This window comes from Geospiza fortis, unplaced genomic scaffold, assembly GCF_000277835.1.
Source record: "Geospiza fortis unplaced genomic scaffold, GeoFor_1.0 scaffold1772, whole genome shotgun sequence".
NCBI classification, from domain to species: domain Eukaryota; kingdom Metazoa; phylum Chordata; class Aves; order Passeriformes; family Thraupidae; genus Geospiza; species Geospiza fortis.
Window position 1 is genome coordinate 53,344 of NW_005054570.1, and position 21,993 is coordinate 75,336.

Sequence of the window (21,993 nt, forward strand, 5' to 3'; positions counted from 1 at the left end):
TGGTGCCATCATCTCAGATTTCACAGAGGACTGTAAAAAGGACTTCACTCTGGGTCTCTTAAAATGCTGTAAGATTATGTACAAAAGGATAGTTATTCCAGTACCAATGTGCACCCCATATAGAGTGCATCTCTAGTCACTGTTACCACTTAAGCTGAAATAAAGCCGCATAGTATTTTTACACCTGAGCTTTAATTTGAAAAGTTAACATTCACATTTTAATTGGAGACATGGATACTTTTAAAGAGGTAGTTTGAAAAACTGGGTGTTCCCCATGTATTCTGAGTTCAGCTTTTCTGTCAGCGTAGACTGGATAAGGGTTTAATGTCCTGAAAGAGTGCCCCACTTGGTGAGTACTCTCTGGATTCAGGGAACCTAATGGAAGCACATGTAGTTCCAAGGTTGACTGCCTCTCGCTGTGCAACTTCTTAGTCTCATGGTCTGCTGCAAAGAGAACATTTTGGGTTCAATTGAATGATGGTCAATATTATTATTCTTATATGCTTTGTCGTTAGGAGACTGAGGAGGTAGTCTGAAAGTAAATGTATTGGTGTCTTTTTGTCCTTGTTCATGTTTTGCATTAGTTTGCACAGAGTGCTGTCTCTGTGGGGTTGCACGCTTGTAATCAAATTTTTACTGCCCTACTTGTTTTTCTTTCTAACTCTTCATACCTTCATGAAAAGTATTCTTTGTGCACAAGAAATGATTGGGTGTATGCCAGTAAAACACGAGCCAAATAAATGGAGATTTTCCCTTTAAAAGATTAAACTAATTGCGGAACTTCCTATCAGTTTATCGGACTTCTTGTTTAATCTAATCATGATGATTGAAGTCTGTTTACTCTGGTAGCTTTTATTAGAGGTTATGCAAATTTTGTGTTAAATCCCATCAGCAATAATCAAGATCTTCTTAGCTAGGAAGTTATATTGCTTGGATTTTTTTGATGCCATTTTTTAGTAGCTGGGGAATATCTGAAATATTCATTTTAAGGTATGTCTAAACTGTAGTCACACCTCTTAAAATACCACTGAACTAGTCAGCCTGGTTGACAGTAATAATGCAGTTGATTCAAAAATCATGATGCTGCCACCATTCCTGTGGTTATTGTTACAGGAATGGCATTACTGTAGAGGCTCAAGGAACACTCAAGTGCTGTAGAGAGAAGCCAAATGTGTAGGCATGTGGTGTGCAGGTTTTATGAGCTCTGCAGTTTGTGGCCTGGACTGGGAGGTGTGATGTGCATGCACTGACCATATGCACTGTGTGTCTCCATAATCAACCTGGGGACTCGGGGAAAATTTTTTCTCTTGATCTTTGTTTCTGGAATGCTGAAGAGAAATGTGAAATACAGGCATACCCCATTCACAGTTGATTTTGCTGCACCATTCATCCCTGCACCATGAGACCAAAGCTGTGCCTGTCTGGGACGCGTTTCTATCTTGGGTGTATCTGCATGAAGCATAATTACCCTTCTGAAAGCAGGATTGATAGTCCTAAAATAGACTCAGGATCTGACCTGAAATTTAACTGGAAACTATAAATGTATGTGTTTAGATGTATTATTAGTGCATGATGTCTGAGGTCCCAAACAGCTGCAAAATTTGATGTTTTAAATTATCTCTGTTTATTTTTTGGGCTGTATACATAATGGAAGAATTTGTAATGCTGACATGGCAGCTTAGACTGCATGTTGCTAATATTCTTAATTACTCTGCTTCTGCAACTGAGAAGGATGACAGCTCATACCTATTTCAATCATGATTTGTTTAATTTTGGTGTAATGTCTTTATGAATCAACTTATTTTGCAAAGCTTAAAATTGTCAGATAACAGTGGTTCTGATTTGCAATGGCTTTATTTTTAATTGTTGTGCTTGTTTGTCTGGGAAGCTGAAGGAGAGAATTGTCAAGATTGAAAATTACGGTTATCAATCTTCTGTAGAAACCCTTTCTGAAAAGGTGATTTTCTTTTTCAGTTGCTCATATTTTAGATGTAAATCAAAGCTAAAATATTATGTGTTTCAGTACCAAACCAACATTTATTATCTTAACAATTATCTGTTAAATATGTTTGCATGAACTGTTAGTAAAATTGGTCCACACATAGCAATGGTTGCTACGACAACTTGCAAGGAAGTTGCAAGGCACAGTATGCTTGATGATTGTCTACATTGAGGAAAGAAAGATGTAACTTGATTTAAAGCTTAGGTTTTCATGTATAAATGCTTCTGAAAGATAGACTGGTTCCCTGCTTTTCCTTTTCAATTTAACCATCCTATTGTAAACCATAAACAAGACTTAGTAATCTTGTAAATGTCTAAATTACTAAGGATCTTAAGTGTTAGAAAGAAATTTAATGTGTGATTTTCTGCTACATTAAGGTGTTTGTCTGTTAGAGTATAATGATTTTAGTCGTGTAACAAAATTGTGTTGTTTCTCTGAACTTAGGTTCAGTGCTTTAGCTTCAGATGTATGTGGCTGGTTTCCGTATTCAAAAATTAAAATCATGGAATTACTCTGAGTTTGAGGTTAAGGGTTTCAAACATTCAAATTTGCAGCTGAATAATCTGGAATGATATAGTCTATCTTGGTTACATGTTCTGGGTTGTATTTTGTATTTTTGAAGTGATGCACCAGTTTTAGCACTTTTCTTCAGTAGTTATTTCATGTTATCATCTTATGAATATGGATTAAAGCTACATATTATTAATAATTAAATCTTTACTTGGTGAGATCTTTATGCATAACATCAGCTTTTACAGTTCTCCTGGTTTATGATCCTCATGTTTTGTTGCAAGTCTCGGAAAGTTCAGAGGATTGGCAGCACTGTACAGCTGGAGTGCACAGAGTATCATTTTATTTTCACTTGCTTGTTATCTGCCTGGCATTGCACCTAAGTGCCTGCCAAGGAAAATTAACTGTAGGGAAGTCCATAGACGCAACTGAATTTGAACCTCCTCTGACTTCTACAATGACTTTTTTTTTGTTTTGGTTAGTATTTTTTTATTTTAAAAATTGGAAATAGGAGACCTATATAGAAGACGGTCACTGCATACAACAAAATTTGTGAATTTCAGGCTTTTCTATCCTAAACACTGGAGTAGACCTGCCTGTTGTCTACAAAAGGAGTAATGGATTTCAGCAAATAGAGAGTTGCTTTCTAATTTTATTCCTGCCCACAGCAAGGGTTTGAAACTAAAAGTTCTTTAATGTCCCTTCCAACCCAAACCATTTTATGATTCTGTTACTTTCCTCAGTTCATGTCCTTTTTCATATGTGTTTCTGTGTTTGAAACTGGATTTTGTCTTATTTTACTGAGTAGAGGTCGATTGTTATCCTGAGGTAGTCACTTGGGTGCCTTGTGGCTTTATTTTCCCAATTTTTGCTGGATGAAGAGCAGAGCTGTAAGAAGTAACAGGCTTTGAAAACAATACAAACAAGATCTGGAGGGTAAGAATGCAGAGACAAAACCAGTGCGTTTAAGCAGGCAAGAGGAACTGGGTTGCTGCAGGATGATTTCTACAAGGCAGCAATATCAAAACATGTGTTCATACGCTCCTGTCTCTTCCTTGGGTTACACCCATCAGCTTTGCCTGAGCTAGCAGTTGTCACTAGTGCCCCCTAATATATTTTACAGACATAATACTGAGTGCTTGTATGCAGAAATTCATATGTGGACATAGCTTGTAAGTCTGTAGTAATAGTAAAGCACATTTTAAACCGTTTGGAAAAGAGGGTTTTTTTTCACTCTACAAAAAGCGACAAAAAATCTTTTTTGTTTTGGCCAGTATAATTTAGATATTTTACTTTTTCTTCTTTCATTAATCCTTATTAGTATGGAAAAAAACTAATTATTCAGTGAGCTAATTCTAACTAAATCCTGTGATACAGAACAGCATGTGGAACTGCTTGTGCCCTTCTATTACTCTGGCCTGCAAGAGAAAAGGGAAAAAAAGAGCATATATATCATGGATTATATTTTGCTTCAGGCATTTTCTGACCTACTGTATTATAATTTGGCAGTTACATAAAAAAATTAAAAGCTATTTAGGTTCTTATCAAATACATTTTATAAAAATAGAAAACACCAGTAATTCAGACTGTGGAATAGCTTTAGATGGATGATTATTCTGAAGTTTTAGTAGTCCAATAAGAACCTAATCTAATTGTATGTTGAAATGAAGTTAAATATTTTCCAAATAGATTACAGAAAGGGAATTGCATTTGTCAGTGTGGTATGACACCCTTCCTTCTCAGTGAGCACACACATTTAGAACCTGTATAATTTTGACTAAACAAATGTGTCCCAAAGCAAATAGATATAACCAGGTAATGGTGATATCCATTTTGCCTACTTAACAAGAGGATCACCAACTGCAAGGCAAAGTCTTGCCAGAGTAGCTCTAAAAGCCAGTCACCTCTTTGTTTCCCAGGTACAGCTTCTGCAAGACATTTAATGAGTTCAAAGCGAGTCCTCATTGGATTGAAAGATGTCCTAACTATCACAGGTAGGGGTACATTTGGGACAGTTGTAGGAACATTGGCTGGTCCCTTTGAGCTCTCAGTGTGAGGCTGGAGTCAGTAAGGACACTGATCCTAGAGGACCCTTTTGCTGGGTGACGGAGCCTCCAAAGCAGTTTGGTGCCCCGAAGCAGACCTTGAAGAACAAAGGGCTGCAAGAGCTGTCAGGGATTGGTCCCATCAGCCTTTCAGACCCTAAATAAAAGGACTGGAAGCACCAATGCAGGTCAGAGCTTTTGGTTACAAGGTATGTCTGATAAAGCATCTGACTTTCAGATCATGTGATCTCCTTGATCTTGTCACTTTGAAAATTTTAGGTCAGTACCTGAAGGCCACACTTCTGGCCTATGGGAGGAGGTGAGCATACTTGCTGGCCATTCAGCCTGTATCTATTTAAATCTATTATTTAAATGTACTATTAATATAAGTGATTCTACAGCTAGAAAGGGACTAAATGAGATACTCAAAGGTAGATGCTTTTCAGCCATCAAGTATGTTTCTCTCCACCCATCTTAAAGTATAATAATAAAATAAGCATTCACGTCTATCAAGAACTGAGTTCTGCAAGATTTTATTTTGAATGGGGGAAAAAAAAAGCCTAAGCTTTCTTCCCATCCCAGTATGAAGTACAAGCTAGAAAAAGGCTGGGGAAGAAACCAGAGCAAGAATGAGTGCAACCTTCCCCCTGCATTTGTAGAACACTCTGCTGATCCTTTGCTTCTGATTTAATTTTGTGTTATTACATTTTGGATAGCATGTTATAGTTTACACAGTGGGAATAAAAACTTGTTTTGTTCTATGCCTGAAATAGCCTAAGGGTGTGCTTTGACAAGATGCTGAGAATTGCTGATCCACATTCAGTAGGTGCAGGTGGAACTGGTTTGGATCTTTCATGCTCAGTACCCAAAGTGCCATGAACGCCATAGGACTTTTGATGAATGAATTTATGAACTTCTTTGATATCCATGTTCTGAAGGTGTCATGAGAAGAACTGCTGAAATTGATTCTGTGCATTTCAGACACAGAGATGTGAGGGCAGGAAGGGAGATAGGAATAGTTCTCTTCAGATGCCTATAGATTTGCATTAAAAAATTGGTAATTTAAAAAATCTGGAACCCTGATGGATTGATTAAATGCACTGTATTACCACGCTCTTTAAATACCAAGGAAGAAACAGTTTTTTCTCTATGCTTAATGATCAGTTTTGTCAAAATACTGCTTGGAGAGAAACATTTTTCTGAAAATTCTTTTTGTTGTTGTTTATGTTACCTCTATCCTGAAAACAAAATGGGAACAGGAACACAATTAACTTTCTTTTCCTTTTTTTTTTTTTTTTCATTTTACCAATATCCTAAGTTTTTGGCTACTAAAATGACATCTGTGGCCCAAAAACCTAGAGAAAAAGCCAGGAAAATTGTGGAGCAGAGAAAGCGGGGAAAGCCTTTGTTTGGTTAATGTGACCAAAGGAAAAATACAGCTTTTTACTATTCAGTAGTTAGCTGGAAGTGTTTCTGAAAGTTGTGTGTGTAGGATCTACCTTTTTCCTAAAAGTTCCAAAAAATTAGGATAGAATGAGATAGAAGATTGGAAGAGAATCTTCCAAACTGTGATTTTGTGTCTTCATCTAAATTTTTAGTTATTCATTTGTAGGTTTTATCTTACTAAGAAGTTTTTCTGTTTGTTTCAGTTAAGTCCCTTCCCAAAAACCCCCAAAGAACAGATGAAATTTTCTGAGTTAGTAATATTTTTGGGAGGATAACTTTCTGTATGCAACTCGTATTGATAGATAGTGTTGCCAATGCCACCACGAAGGTACATTTTACCGCAAAAATTAAGAAATTTATTTTCTTCACTGTACTTGACTGATAACTCTACTCTATTGCTTCTATTCAGCATATACCAAAGGTATTGCAATAGGTGTATTAATATAGCAAAGTACTTTTATTAATGTGAATTTAAAGAAAGTTTTCTTACTAGCTGTCAATAAATGTCATTAATCTTAACATCTAAATACTTAAGTTTCTGTATTACTTATTAGTCTGTTCCTATGTTTTGATTTACGTAGGCAGAAGAATTAGTAATTCAACCAAATATATTTATTAAGGAGTCAGGGTATGTCAGTATAGAAAAAAGCTGAATGGAATAGTGGAATTATCAAAAAACATCTGTTATTTCATCTTAGCCATACTTACGTTCTACAAATTTTGTTGTTTCAATTTGTTTTGAGAACTAAGATACCACCGTTACCCTATTGGCACCTAAATTGTGTGCCATCAAAGCTGCATTTATTCTTTTCCCATGCCTTCATTAAGAATGAACTCATTTTGAGTGATTAGCAGTTCAGTTTGGGTTAGGTCTTTCTGGTTTTTTAATCACCTTCAGCATTCCTTTTGTGTTAGAAATTCACTGTCTTGCCAGTGCTGCAGGTAGCTCAGGAGCTGCTTCAGAGGGCAGTTCCCAGCCTGCAGGCCCAGCATGTGTGGGGATGGGAAACCTTGTACATACACTGCTCAATGGAGTAGTTTCTGCTTCACCAATCAGCTGCTAGCCTCTTTTATTGCAGATATCCATTTTAGTGCAGATTTCTGAAATGTGCGTTTACATCCATTTTCAGTAGGGCTCTCAATGATGACCAAGATGTCTGTTCTGCCACCGGAGAGATGCCTGAGGAGGTTGGTTTCTTTTGTTGAAGGAAGGATTTTGGACGCAGCCATAACTGTCAGCAAAGTGGCTGAAGAATGTCCCTTCTCTCCAATGTAAGCCTCAGCTCCTTGGGAAAGGGTTTCAGGAAGGTATTTTCTCAAAGAGGGAGAGAGCAGTGAAAAAGCACCCATGAGATTAAGGTTTGAATTCTTTCTCAGTCTCTTCTGAAAAATGTTCCTGCTGTCACCCATAGCCATGCATTTAGCAGAATTGCTGACTGCAAACTCAAGAAACATCTTAAGAAACACCCACTGAGATATTTTTAAACTTTTTTGGGGCTGAGGAATAAAACAAGACAAGTTCACAGATGCAGATAAAAGATTCTATTTATTCTAATCTGAATCCATCATGAATGGATTCAGATTAGAATAAAGCAGTATGTAAAGAAAGCAAGTATGTTCATATTCATGTGGAACTAGAAATTATGTAAGATGAACAAGTTTTTATTTTCCATGCAGTTTATCCTCTGTTTTTACATTTCATAGAAAAATGTTCCCCAACCCCTAACTGAGGGCCAAACACGACTTCAGATATTCTGTTAATCATAGAATCACAGAATTTGCTGAGTTGGAAGGGACCTATCAGGATCCTTAAGTCCAGCTCCTGGCCCTGTACAGGACACCCCAAGAACCCCCACTGTGTGCCTGAGAACATTGTCCAAATGCTCTTTGAGCTCTGTCCGGATTTGTGCTGTGACCCATTTCCTGCAGAGCCTGTTCCATCCTCAGAGTCAAAAACCTTTTCCCAATACCCAACCTAAACCTCCCCTGCATCACTTCATGTCATTTCCTCAATTCCCATCATAGGAGTGAAGGGATCAGTACCTGCCCCTCCCCTTCCTTGTGAGGATGTTGAAGATCACAATGAGGGCACCTCTTGGTACTAAGAGTATGTAAATTCACATGATCATGCTATAGGATCATGGAATCTTTTGGTACAACAAACCCAATACTACCAAGTCCACCACTAAACCAAGTTCCTGAGCAGCTCATCATTAGCTTGCATATTAGTGCAGATACCCCATGTACAGATGTGTGTTGTATACCCATAGTAGTGCAGGCATTGGCTGTAGATTCCCATATCTTATTCAATATGTATTAATCATAAGTACTGAGATTTTTAGTTTTAAACGAAAACAGTGAAACAAACTGTTATTACTAAGCTACATAAAAAGTAACACCACATTTTCTTTCATCAACAGACTGCAGTATTAAGAGTGCTCCATTTGCAATTGGTACTTTTTAGTGTCATTTTTCAAAACTGATTAATTGAAGAAGAAATGCTGGACATTGCAAGATACAGACTATCTCATGAACTCTGGCACTTCCTGCTTAAAAGGTGCTGCCATATGGTGTAACAAGGAAAAAATAATACATTTAGACATGCTTGATTGCTGGTTTTGTTTAGTGATGTTCAATATACATGTGACTATAAGAAAAAGATAAAAAGCTTGTATTTGAGATTGTCTTAAGGCTTTTCCTACTTTCAAAATTTCCTGTTAAAAGTTTTTGCTATTAGTTTGTAATATCAAACAATCAAACAAAAAATCTCCTGTATCATTGGAAAAGCAGTTATTTATATTCTTAAAAAGAAGACAAAAAAGTAATCAAGAAGAAGAAAGTCCGAAGTAGAAACCTAAGAGTGCAAGATGCCCTATATAGTATAAATGAATAGTTCTTTTCCAATTAGTTAAGCTTTTGAAATAGATTTACATTAAAACAAAAATGCAAGAAAAATATTAAAGAATCCCAAAATGACCTGCTTGCTTAATTTCTAGGGAGCAGTGATAATTATAAAATTATGTGCCACTAATCTTTCTTTTTGACATTTAAATTGTCTTTCCTTTTGGGGCATGAAAATTCATTGTTTTTCTTTAACTTCTTTGTTAGAAAGTGGAGAGGAGTAGCATTGAATGCTGGCATGCTTGAGAGAGCTGGGGAGCAGTGGTGGAGCATTAATCAGTCTTGCAGATTGCAATATCTAAGTGGGTAATGATGATTAATGTTCAACAGGATGCTGTGTGCTATAGGAATGATGCCTCTTCTGTTTGATCTGTATGCAGACAGAGTCCTGCAAACGCTGTAAGGAAGTAAAGACTATTTGCTTTGGCACAGCCTTGTTAGCAGCAGGATTTCTTACATGCAGGTTGTGTGCTGCTTACATATTGGAGGGTTGTTTTAAAATTAATTTAGGTAGTTTGGACACTTGATTTGCTCTTATTTTTGATAGAAAGTGACTGATACTTTAAAAAGTAATTTTGGGTTTTTTTGGCTTGTTTGTGATTGAAGAGAGATCTGGTGTTGTGGGGTTAAATATGGAGTGGAGAGTGCTGGGAAGCTGCTGCAGCTGTGTGGGTTAATCCCCAATTTAGATGTTCACATTTAGAATTCACATTCAAACATGACTCATTTGAAAAGAGGGAAGGCTAGACTGTGTGAATGATCTGTTGTTTTGGCTTTTTTAAGTGCACCTGTATGCATCTGATTCTCTCCAGTATGAAGGGTCTCAATTTCAAGTACTTGTGCAGTCTGTCTGAAGTGCTTCAATGCAAACATCTATGTGGAGAGATTAGTTGAAAGGGGCATGGCTTCAAAATGAAGATTTTAGAACAAATCTTTGCCCCTCAAAAATCAGATTTTATGATGTTTTATTGTGTTGAACATGGGAGCCTCTTTCTGCAAAGAGTTTAAGAAGCTGGAGCCAGCTGTGGAAGGAGCCAGGGAAAACTCTAGAGTCCATGAGTGGGGAACCCAACATGGTGCAGGAGCCTAGCTGAGGTGGGGAGGCTTCTGTGAAGTTACTGTGAGGTGTCCTGATCCCTGTGGCAATATACAGTGTTTGGCTTTGAATTTACTCTGGTGAGGGCCATCAGTGGGACTGGAACTTTGAAATGTTGCCCTACTAAGCCATTGCTCCAGATTGCAACAACTCCAACTCAGCAATGATGATTTAGTAGTCTGTACTGCTGCGAGCTAATGCATGAGTTACCTGATGGTGAAATATGATCACTTTTAGGAAAATAAAATGTTTTAATTGAAAATATTTTTTCTTGTGATGTCTAAATTGTGGAAGAAAAGTACAGCAGCTGCAAGAAGAGCACTGTGTTAATCTGCAATAGCTAAGATAGGAATAACAGCCTGGAGGAACTTGCTGCTTGCAATAAATATTCAAAGTTGTATAATAACAAACAGCCTGAGGACAAGGTATTCAGGTATTTGACTGTTTGAGAAAATCGTTCCGTATTGTCAGTAAGATAATAACACTGTATTGCACTGTGTGGATTACAGATTGGTTGTTTTAAAATCACTTAAGTAATACAATAATAAAATAGTCAATTCTTTTTAAATTTGACTGGAGAAATTTTGAGATTGTTTAGGCTATTCTCTAAAACCTGATTATTAATAGTGGGAATACAAAAAACGTACCTTTTTTTTTGTATTTTACCTTTCTGCGCCTTAAAAATAATTATATTTGTAGGTACTAAACTGACTCCATTTATTAAATTCTTTCTATAAAACCTTTACTTTGAACTACCACAGTTTGAAATAATTCCATTAACAGTGTGGAACACAATGAACTGAAAACTGGCTAACTAGTAATTTTCAAAATAAAAACAACATCAAAAAAAACCCAGTGTTGGCGAGAGGCAGGTGGCGTGTCCCAGGAAATAGACTGCTGGGTAGACTTGGCTGAGGGAGCTTGCTGGCACTGGTGTGGCAGAGCATGAGAAGTCCCAGATGTGCTAAGTCATGCTCGTGCTGTCTGTGCAGTCTGTTGTACCTGGGTAACCTTGGTGTCCCAGCACTCTGATTGCAATGACATGTGCCTCTGCACAGCAGGCACAATTAGCCCCTTTTAGGAATGAAGCATGTTGAGCACTCTTCTTTCCACCCCTGAAGCCCATATTTCATTTTATGAAGCCCCAAGGGACCTCTAGGCCTTGTACTTTTATCTGCTTGCTGCAGGCTGTTTAAATAGGCTGTTCCTTGGCTGTGTCCCCTAACGTGTAACTGAGACCTGCCTGCTTCAGAAGTGTGTTTGTTCTTTGCATTCTTGAGAGGTGCCATGGCTCTTGTACTGCTTTCACTCTTGTATTATAGATGAATGTGAACACCTCCTCTCCTTCTTCTATATGAATTTGTCTGACTTCAGTGTCAACTTTTGTCTGTTGTTCTCTTGCACTGTGAGATTGAAGTGCCTTTTCCAGACCTGCTGTTACTTTGCATTTGAGTCACATGCTTCTGTTTGTGAGTCCAGTCACAGTGCCCAAGCCTCACAGACAGCTGCTTCTCTCTTTTCTCTGGATGCAGTTTATGTCTCTCTGCTGCATCTCTTGGAATATGGAGACTCAAGCTAGACCCTGCATCTCGGCACTGATCGCAGCTCTTCCCTCTCTAACTGTGGGTCACTCTTCCCTATCAGTACACTGGGCCTTGCAGTCATACTCATGAGCTCGTTTTGTGGGGAGGTTCATGTGCAGCTCCTGTGCCTCTGCTGCCCACAGAGGGCCTTTTTCCAATGCTGTCTTATATGTCAGACTTTAATTTGCCATCCCCAGATGGATTATCTTGTGTACCTAATTTAAGATTTCAGCCAATTCTTTAAAAGCTGTAGCCAGCAGGGCGAGGGAAGGGATTCTGCCCCTCTACTCAGCTCTCATGAGACCTCACCTGGAGCTGTGTCCAGCTCTGGCATCCTCAGCACAGGAAAGACATGGATCTGTTGGAGCAAGTCCAGAGGAGGGCCACAAAGCTGATCAGAGGGCTGGAGCACCTCTCTTAGGAGAGCAGTTTGAGAGGGTTGGGGTTGTTCAGCTTAGGGAAGGGAAGGCACTAGGCTGACAGCAGCCTTCCAGTTCCTCAAGGGAGCTACAAAAGAGCTGGAGAGGGACTTTTCCCAAGGGCATGTGGTGACAGGATGAGGGGGAATGGTTTTGAGCTGAAAGTGGATAGATTTAGAGTAGATAAAAGGAAGGCATTCTTTACAATGAGTGTGGCGAGGCACTGAACAGGCTGTTCAGAGAACCTGGGGACTCCCTATCCCTAAAAGTGTTTGAGGCCACGTTGGATGGGGCTTTGAACAATCTGGTCTAGTGTAAGTATGGCAGGGGGGATGGAACTAAGTGATCTTTAAGTTCCCTTCCAACCCAGACCATTCTGTTATTCTGTGATAAACCAAGCTTGGTTTAAATGGCCAAAACAGCTGAATTTCTTCTGCCTTGATCTTTTCTTTTTAACTATTTCATCCATTTGCTTTCTCATCCAAAATTTGCATCAGACCTTTGTACCCTTAGACCTGCAAGGTACCTGTGCTTGAAACACATTTTGATGTAAAACAGGATTTGAAAGTGTTTTTTTTATTATTTTATTTCCATTGAACCCATTCAGTGCTAAGGGAGAGAGACAATAGTTCAGTGATTAATTTGGCTTTATTTTTTATAGCAAATTCCTAAGTGAAACGAATCTAGAGATCACTACCTTTTGGTAAAGAACTGGTTATTTTTCTCCTAAAATTTAATTTTCTTCTTGTATGCACACACCTACACATGCACAATTAAAGTTTTGTACAAATTCCAATGGTAATTTTTAGACGGAGTTTTCAGTTTTGACATTTTAATTTTTTGGTAAACAAAGAAATCTTGTTATCATATAAATGAGGGTTTTCCAAAATAACTCAAGATTTTGTCTGGAAGACTTGTGAAAATGAAAACTATTTCCAGGCTTATGTAATGGGAACAATACAATTAAAAATAGATGAGTCTATTCTGTTTTTTATTGGTTCAACATGGTATATTTTTAGTTTTCTATATTTCTTTTAAATACTTCCAGGTTTCTCTCTGTAGAAAATGTCAACAACATAATTAATTGTTCTACTGTGTAAAGAAGAGTAGGCTTTTTATATATGAGCAGCACCAAACTGCTACTATATATTTACAGAAAATCAATGAGAAAAATCTAGCTAGAATATTGTCACTTCCCAAAGGAAGTAAAATTTAATTTTCACCAATCAAAATGTCAACTTGATGAATGTATGTAAGAGTACATATACCAAACTGCAGAGTTCATTATACTAATATAAATTACAGAGTTATCATTATGGTAATTACATAATGCCTAATAAAATAAATTTCACAGACCTTAATAATTTGGCTCTATTCAAAAAAGTGGTTATTTCCAGTAGCTCCTGGGTATTAAAATCATACTTACCTGTTCAATGTTCTCTAAAGTGCACTTGAGCACCTCAACTCATGCATTTGTCTATTCTGTGTCTTCATTTCCTTTTCTGTAGGTGAAAATTTTAATTCCTTCTTGGTATTTCTCTGTAAAATACATTTATATTTTGAGTCTTACTGCTTTGTCCTTTTCTGGCTTAAAATACTTGTTAATGAGTCTTTATTTTGGTTTTGTTTGTATTTTTTTCCTTCCAGAATTTGTAGAGTATATAGAAAATATACATTTTGTCACTTAAAGCCTTTCCATTCACTGTTCAGTACTTTCTCTCCTCACATGCATCTCTTGGCATCTGACACATGAGAAGTTTTTTCTTAGAGCTGGGTGCCCTCCCAAAACCAGCAGAGAGGCAGGAGCTTGCTGCTGCTGACATTCCATTCATGTTGCCCTGTCCAGGCAGTGATGGTTTGGCCAGCACACCTTCTCAATTTCTCTCATCTCCCTTATGGCCCTCCCTCGTGGAATGGGATGTGGGCCTATCTCCCCCCAAAGCAGCACTGGCTCTGGACCAGGCTTCTCAAGGCTTGGACCAGTTGGAAGTTGAAAAATTCAGGAATGGAGATGGCACAACCTCTTGGGGTTACTCATGCAGCTTCATTGCTATCATCACTGGTAAACAGATTCTTTCACCTGCTGGAGTGTGGTCTGATGTGTGCTATGCAGAGGGGGACAACCCCTTATCTTGATCTCTGGGCTGTGTCCCTGTTTGTACTTCCCGGGAGCTGCAGGATGCCTTAGTGACCAAGGCTCAGTGCACACCATTGGGATCTCCAGGTCATTGATAAGGGTGTTAGAGGTCTCAGGACAGACCCCTGCAGTTCTCCCTCCACTTGGTGCTGATCTCTGGGTGGGCTACAGCTCACTCAGTCTGAGTGTCCAACCAGCATCTTACCTGTCTGGTTTAGTTGAGCTCCAGTCTTTTCTCTTTCTTGGCCATCTCTCTGAATATTGTGTAAATTCTTAACAGCAATTAAGAATTGTTATTGTGCTGCTTTTCCTCCCTCACCCCCCTTTCTTCTTTCCCCAAAAAAAGACCCTGTACATTGCAAGACAGAGAGCAGGGGAGTGATGCAGTAACCTAAGATTTACTCAAGAGGGTTTTCTGTACTGGGGCTCCCATGCTTGATTTCCTCAAAACACGAACCATTAGTTGCCATAGAGTAAGTAGGATAATTAGGTTCTTTCTGGGAGGACAGGTAACTAAGATCCTGCATTGCACAGTTGAACTTCTGGAGCTATAATGGAGTTTAACAGCTTTTATCTCCATGGTGTGTTCTTTCAAGCAGAAGAGGCTTTACTGAATTGGTACTTGGCTTTCCTTTTCTTTGATTATCTGCTGTTGGATACCTCTGTTTTGTGTTGAGAAGATGGAGGAAGCTATGAAAGGATCTATGACATGAACATCAGCTTGAGAGAAGTGCTGTAATTTCTCAGTTTTGACAGTACAGACTGCAGTATGATCTGCATGCTACTGACACACTGCCTTTGAATAGGTGAGGAAAGGATGAATTTGGTCTTGTTTCTCTTTATAATGCCTGTTATGGGTGTTGCATTAGTATTAAAAAAATATAAACGGTCATGGTCTCATTTCATGATTTTCTTCATTTTGTGAGGAAATGATTGAATATAAAAACAGTCTGATTCCATTACAAGAAGTAATGGCAATAATTTGCTTGACTGTAGAAGTCAGAAAAAATTTATTATGAAAACCAAGAGAAAGAAAGCCTAAATTCTGACCCGCAGTTAATGTTTAATAAAGGTTAGATTTATACAAGGTTAAATTATTTTGTCAATACATTAGCTATAGGGGTAGATATACTGCTCAGTTTGGGAGAACCAACCAGCAGCCTGCCAGCAAATTATGAAGGCAGAACTGGGCCTTTTACAGAGGCATTTACCTGAAGAATGACAGATTATAGTAATAAATTGAAAAATGGGCGGTTCAGACTGGATATGAGGAAAGAAAGCTATATCATAAGGATAATTAAGCAGTGAAGCAGGTTGCCCAGAGTCTGGGCAGTTTCCACCTTTTGATGTGTTCGAAAATAAATGGAATAAAACCCTGAGGGGAAACCTGGGTTGACCTTACCTTGGCCAGCAGGTTGAACTAAAGACATCCATATATCCCTTAAAACCTGAATTACTCTCTGGGATAAGGGTCTTCTTTATGCAAGATTCATATGGGCCTGGCTTTGAATTGCATGGCCATTTGGCCTGGGTGAGTTCTGCAGTTTATGCCCTTTGAAAAGACCAGGTGCTCCACAGCCTTTTTTTCATCTATAGCAAAACCATTAGTTATTATTACAAGAGATAATTTCATGTTGAATGCTGCAGCAGTTAGTTTGATTCTCAGGTGGTATCAGTTGTTGTAAATTTAGAGTTCATTCTGTATGCTTTTGTTTGGTTGGTTTTACACACAGTGCATCTCTTGCTCAATATTAACCATGTCACGGGCTACATTTTCACTTCTTTCCCAGGCTTCCTTCACTGGTAATTTTAAGTACAGCTTTGTGCTCCTTTGCTTCTGCCAGTCTTTCTGCATAATTTTCCTCCTTTTGTTACATTTCCCGGCATCTAGAGATATGATGGTAGCAAGTTATTTAGCTAAGTTTGTCATCATTCAAAACAAAGAATTTGTTGAAAAGACAAAACAAACCCCAGATACCATCATTGTCTGTGAAATTTGTAATTCTCAGGACTTTCATTGTAAAGTTATCTTGGATATTTTGTCATTATTACTATTGTTAGTAGTATATTCTTCCACTGCCATGAGACAGGCTTCCTCAGCTTTTTTTTTAAATCAAATTTTAATGCTGCAAGCCACTTCTTTACAACTGTTTTGTTTTCATACTTGTTTTGGTTCATATTCTGAAAGGAAATATTCTTTTGCATCAGTGATACCTGATAATTTTATCCCAAAATTATATGCCTGTAAGATATGAAGCATAACATAGCCAATTAGTCCACATGCTTAGTGAATTATGGTACTTCTATCTTGATTTGAGGGAAGGATCCTGTACTTTCACATTTTTAAAATTTGTATCCTTGAAACAGTTGTGTTTTATCTTGTAGAGCTGGAGGTTTATATATAGAAAGAGTCAGGGTGGTGGGAAAAGTATGAGTTTGGGGAATTCCATAGTTAGGACCCAGAGTTAAGCCTGCTTTGGTGAGCACAGTTTACTGAAAGCTTTGGACTGAATTAGGGTTTCATAGCTTACATTGCCATCAGTCTGTGTCCTCATCCTAACTCTTGGCAAGCAATGTCTTACCCCACTGAGTTTTAAATACCCCCTGAACTGAGCAGTGTTGGGATCTGACCCATGATGAGACTGACCTTTTCTAAGGCAAGTAGGGCAGGACAGACTGTGGTTTGGCAGGTCACAGCTGACCAGCAGCACGTTTTTTTGGCAGGGGGCTGAATGTGCAGGCAGTTACCAGTGAAATACACAGGTTTGCAAATGCATGTGCTCTCACAAAACCAGACTACTTTAAACTGAGATTTAGCCTGAGAGATTTTATCTTTCCCATAACGTGAAGCATTTCAAAATGGGGAATCAGATCTTTGCAATCTGGTTAAGGTCATGGTGCTATCTTCATGCTACAGTTTTGATTTTACTAGGACGTAGATGTTCGTTTGGCTTATGAGCAGACACATTTCCTTTAAACTGTGCAAAAGCTTACACCATGTCTTTTTTTAGTTAAAAGACTGCCAGCAGCTGGTTCACATTTTTAGGATTTTTTTTCTCTTTTGGTAGCTATGTAAGTTGTGAATTGCTCTGAGGAAAATACAAATGAGTTTTGAATCAATTAGAACTATCATTCTGGATTAAGGAAATATAGAAACATAGCTCATAATTGTAAGGCATTTGCAGGTCACAGAAGAGCTTGCTCCTGATCATCAGGTGTTCTTGCACAGTATAGATGCCAATGGCTCATTATTCCCTAAGTAATAAGGAACTTCATTTTACAAACATTTCACGAGTGAGAATTACAGTTTGCCTGATTATTGATATATTCCAACTCTACATCTTACAACTTAGTGGGTTTTTTTCCTGAAAATATGTTAATTCTTTCTCTAGAAATTATTGCTTTGTGGCAAAGTTTATTATGTTATAACAGTTGTCTTGCCTAGTGGCTTGATGATGCTGCATCCTCCATCAGTTTCTTCTTGCCTGTCTGCCCTCCCCTTTTCAAAGGCAATCAGTCTCCCTGCTTTTGTTATTCATTTTGAGCTTTTCCATTTTTCCTGATGGGATGTGGTATAGCATAAAAAACCCCAGCTTTTAAATTACCACTCATGAGAAGGAAAATTACCGATTCTAAGAAGGAGCTACTTTGTGACCTTCCTGTAAGTGCTTCAAAGTGCATTTAGGTACAGTTAGCATTGGCATAGACTTTCTGGTCAAACTAAAGCAGATGCCATGGAAATAGGCAGTTGTCATGGAAATAGGCATGGGTTATATTGCCCTATTTAGCCTGTGTAAATGCAATTATCTATACTTCTGACTATGAAGGGGGATCACAATTTAGAGCACTGGAACAAAATAATTACATTATTTGATGCTTGCTTTTTATTATTTCTTCATTTTTTGTGTTTGTGATGTTTGGATTTGTTACATTAATTGTTCTTGCAGCAGTAAGCATGGCTTTGTTCTCAAAGTGTATCCAAATATTTTGAAAATTGCCAAGCATTCTCTCCTTTATAGTCACTGAGTTTTATTTTTAAGCTAACTAAAATGTAGAGCAAGTTTACTAAATATCTCATGCTTTTTTGTTTTGTATTTTGTTTCTCTCTTTCAATACCCAAGGTTGAATTTTCAGTATTTTGCAACAGGTTTGTAATGAAGAAGAAAGGTTATTTTTCCAGAAAGTAAATGCTTGATTTGGTTTTTGAATGCTTAATTCAGAGGTCTAATGTGCTGAATTTGTAGTAATAGGTCTCATTTGATGAAGTTTTCTGAGAACTATTTTATACATGGGCAAGTGTAATGACATGATGCTCCTAGGTTTGTGTCCCAGCTCATTAAATGGATGCCTTGGAATCCTAGCTGGGCTATTAATTTTTCATGTCTTTATACAGTATAAATGATTAATGTGTGCTCCTGCACTAGAGCCTAAGATTTTGATATGTGAATAACAGATGACACAGCATACTTTCAGCTGTGAAAATGTTTCCCAGGGGAGCACTGAAACCTGAAAAAGGAGTGAACAGACCAAACGAAGAGTTAAATGAAAGAAAATGCTTTAGGTTCTTGTCATTTGAAAACAGATAAATATTGTAATGTCCCATGAACATTATATTTTTTCCTACAGATGTAGAAAAACCTAGGTATTTAATGTCATGTCAGATAAGCTACTTCAAAAAGTATCTTAAAGAATAGGTGGGGTTATTTAGTTAGTTAGTCTTTGCATTCAAATGAATTTCAATGAGAATTTATGCAGTTGATAGCAGAGGAGTTACTTTACCAGTAGTTCCCTGCTGGGAGTTATTTTAGAAGGAGTGCTTTGCTCCCATTGCCTTTGAGGAGATGCTGTTAGGTCTCTGCCAGCTGAGGTGGTCCAGGGGAGCAGCAGGAAGAGCTGTGTCTGATAGAAGTTTGCTCTAGAAGCCTGCTCTTGCAGGCTTCTGAGGCATGGACCACGAAATACACACACATACAGGGCCAGAAGCCAAAGACTGAAAATAAAAGAGACAGCAAGGACTAGGATGTTCTAGGGAATGATTTGTGGTCTTGTGCCGTTCATTTTCCACTGCTGATGGAAGTTTAGTCCTGCAGTTCAGAGGTATATGAAGCATATGACTAATGCAAAGGGCACAAATTTGTTTGTTTCACAAATCCATTACAGTAAAGTTCCTTTCACTTGCTTAGTCCTTCACTGTTGTTTCAGATGGTTATGTTTTTACAAAAGCACAGCGTGAATTTTGCAAGTTGTGTGGCCCCTCTCAGCTATACCTCCTGTGATAAACTTATTAGATGATACATGCTAAATGACATTAGATAATTCCAGGTCTGAAAACTATTCTTGCACTTGACTGGAAACTGTATCAACTCCTGGTTTAAGAAAGGCTTTCTGCTTACACCATTTTACTTGGCTTCATTGTTTCTGTGGGGGATGTGTGCTCTGCTATTACCATGTTTGCTCGTAGAACATTTTCACTCTTTCAGATTTTTTTTTTGGTTCTTACATGACAAAATACAGACGCTTGTTAAAAAATTTAAAAACTGTCATGCACAAAATATACTGTGACCAGTCTCCTGACTTTCTTATTAGAGGTTCTCTTGAGATGCTTCTCAACACTGGTTAAACTAAGGAGCTTCCTCAGCCGTGTGCTTCTGGAGTGCTGCCTTGGAGACTGGAGCCTCTTGGAAGCTTGGAAGCTGTTGGAGTCAAGTTGGAAATTCTGTAGTGTTACCTCCAAAAAGTAAATTATACTAATAGTGTAAGAGGTTTGAAACCTTGCTTTCTCTCATCAAAGCTTCCTTCCTTTTGAGGGGCTCTTAGGAGATGCATCTTCCCTCTTGTCCTGTTTGGTTGTAATTCCTTTTCTGCTTCTGTCTTCAGTGCACTTTCTGGGAGTCTCTGAATTGCAACTGTAGCATAGAGTACTTTCATACATGCACAGGCACAAATTAGTCTTATACTACTTTTGTACCACATATGTCTACTCTAAAGATGTACCAAATACCTATCTGTTATTTATATTTCATAAGATTGATCTTCAGAATCACAGGCATGATTGAGGCTGGAAGGTGACGCCAGTAGGGGATTTATTTACAGACGTGAACAGGGCGGGGCTGCTATGGAAAGTGTCTCGAGCTATTTATTTTTTCAGCATCAGTTTCATTACATGATTATGATAATGGAAAGATGCTAACAGCTCACAATCCAGGCAGCAGGCCAGAAAACTTAATGTTACAACATACTTTATAACCTTCTAGACCAATCACATGAAGAAAAAGCATATTGACAGTAGTTCTATCCAATCACCATAAGCACACGTAGCTTTGGTTAAAACAATGCTTGCTTATTTCGAATACAATACCCGTTTGTAAGAGACAACACACCGAGCTCCATTCATAACCTTAACCTTCCTAATATCTTGCTAGATAAACTTTCTGCAACTTAGAAAGCTAGACAAGCACTAACACATAGATTTATTGTTCTAATTGTTCTATTTGCCCATGTCTTTTCTACAGCTTAAATAATTTTTCTGCTGACTTATCTCATGACTGTGGCTTTTAGCTCTACTGACAATTCTGCTGCATCTGAGGCCTGCCTTTTGCAACTTTCCTAAAACCCTCTAATTTTATGGATTCCCACAGAAGGGACCTCTGGAGGGCACCTTGTCTAATCCTTTTCTTGGGCAGGGACACCTAGAGTTGGTGGCCAGGACTGTGTCCAGTTGGGTTTTGAGTATCTCCAAGGATCCAGACTCCATCATATCTCCATGTGAATGAAATCTAATTTGGCCTTTTAGCATATTTCAGTACCGATGAAGTATTTGGGATGCATCTAATGCATCATCATTTACTACATCCTGCAGTAAATGTTGTCTTTGATATTTGCAATAAATCCCAAATTTGGTCTGGTGTAAGGCTGCCATGATATGTTATACATAGAAGACATGAAGAGTGACAGTAGAAGCTGATGAACTGTATTTTGTGGCTGTGTCAGGGGGTTTGTTGGGTGGGAAAGGTGACACGATGACAGACTGTGGGGGAGGCTGTGAGGGAGGTGAATGAGCTGTGTAAAGGACATGCAGCTCTGTCCCCATCTCTGGGACTGTATTATTCTACACCTGTCCCGAGACCCCTCTCTCAGGAGGTTTCCTGTCTTCCAGCATCCACCCCTGGCTTATGTAGATGTGGCCCGTGGATGCCATTCCAGGAGCTTGAGATGGGCTTGGGACAGCCCTTGGATAGCTCTGCTCTTGCCCACAGGGTTCCACACCACTGGTAGCTCCACATTGTGTGGACTGCTGAGAGTACAGCCCATAGACTTGGAAAGCTTCCAAAGTAAATTTTATCCTTCTTTTCCTTTCTCTCCTGATTCTTGCCAGATTTGGTCTTAGGCCATAGAGAGAAGTTGGAGAATTACTTGGGTTTTGCTTAGCTTAAGTAAGGCCCTCAGGAGAAAATGCAGATGAAGATGCCTTGGTGTGGTACACAGGGTTGTTTTGTCTTCTTGAAATGGAGAAATGAGCAGTTGTCACAAGATGTTGTTCCTGACTGGCACAGAAAACTTTTGGGGCATGTTGCCACCTAATTTTCTCCATGCTGCCATCTTCCCACCTGAGAAGCAGGTGTAGACACATTTACATTAGCAAGTGTTTTATGAGGTTGAATATTTGGAGGCTGCTCAGCTATTTTGGGATCCTCAAAGTGAAATTACAATATAAAGGGCAAATAAATAATTTTAATTTGGACACTTCATTTTTCAAGACAACTTAGTTCTAAGCTAAGGAAACTTCAAAGCTGACATGTCATTAGGAAATAAAAGATGACTGAAGGCTAAGGAGGTTATTAAGCCAAACTGTGA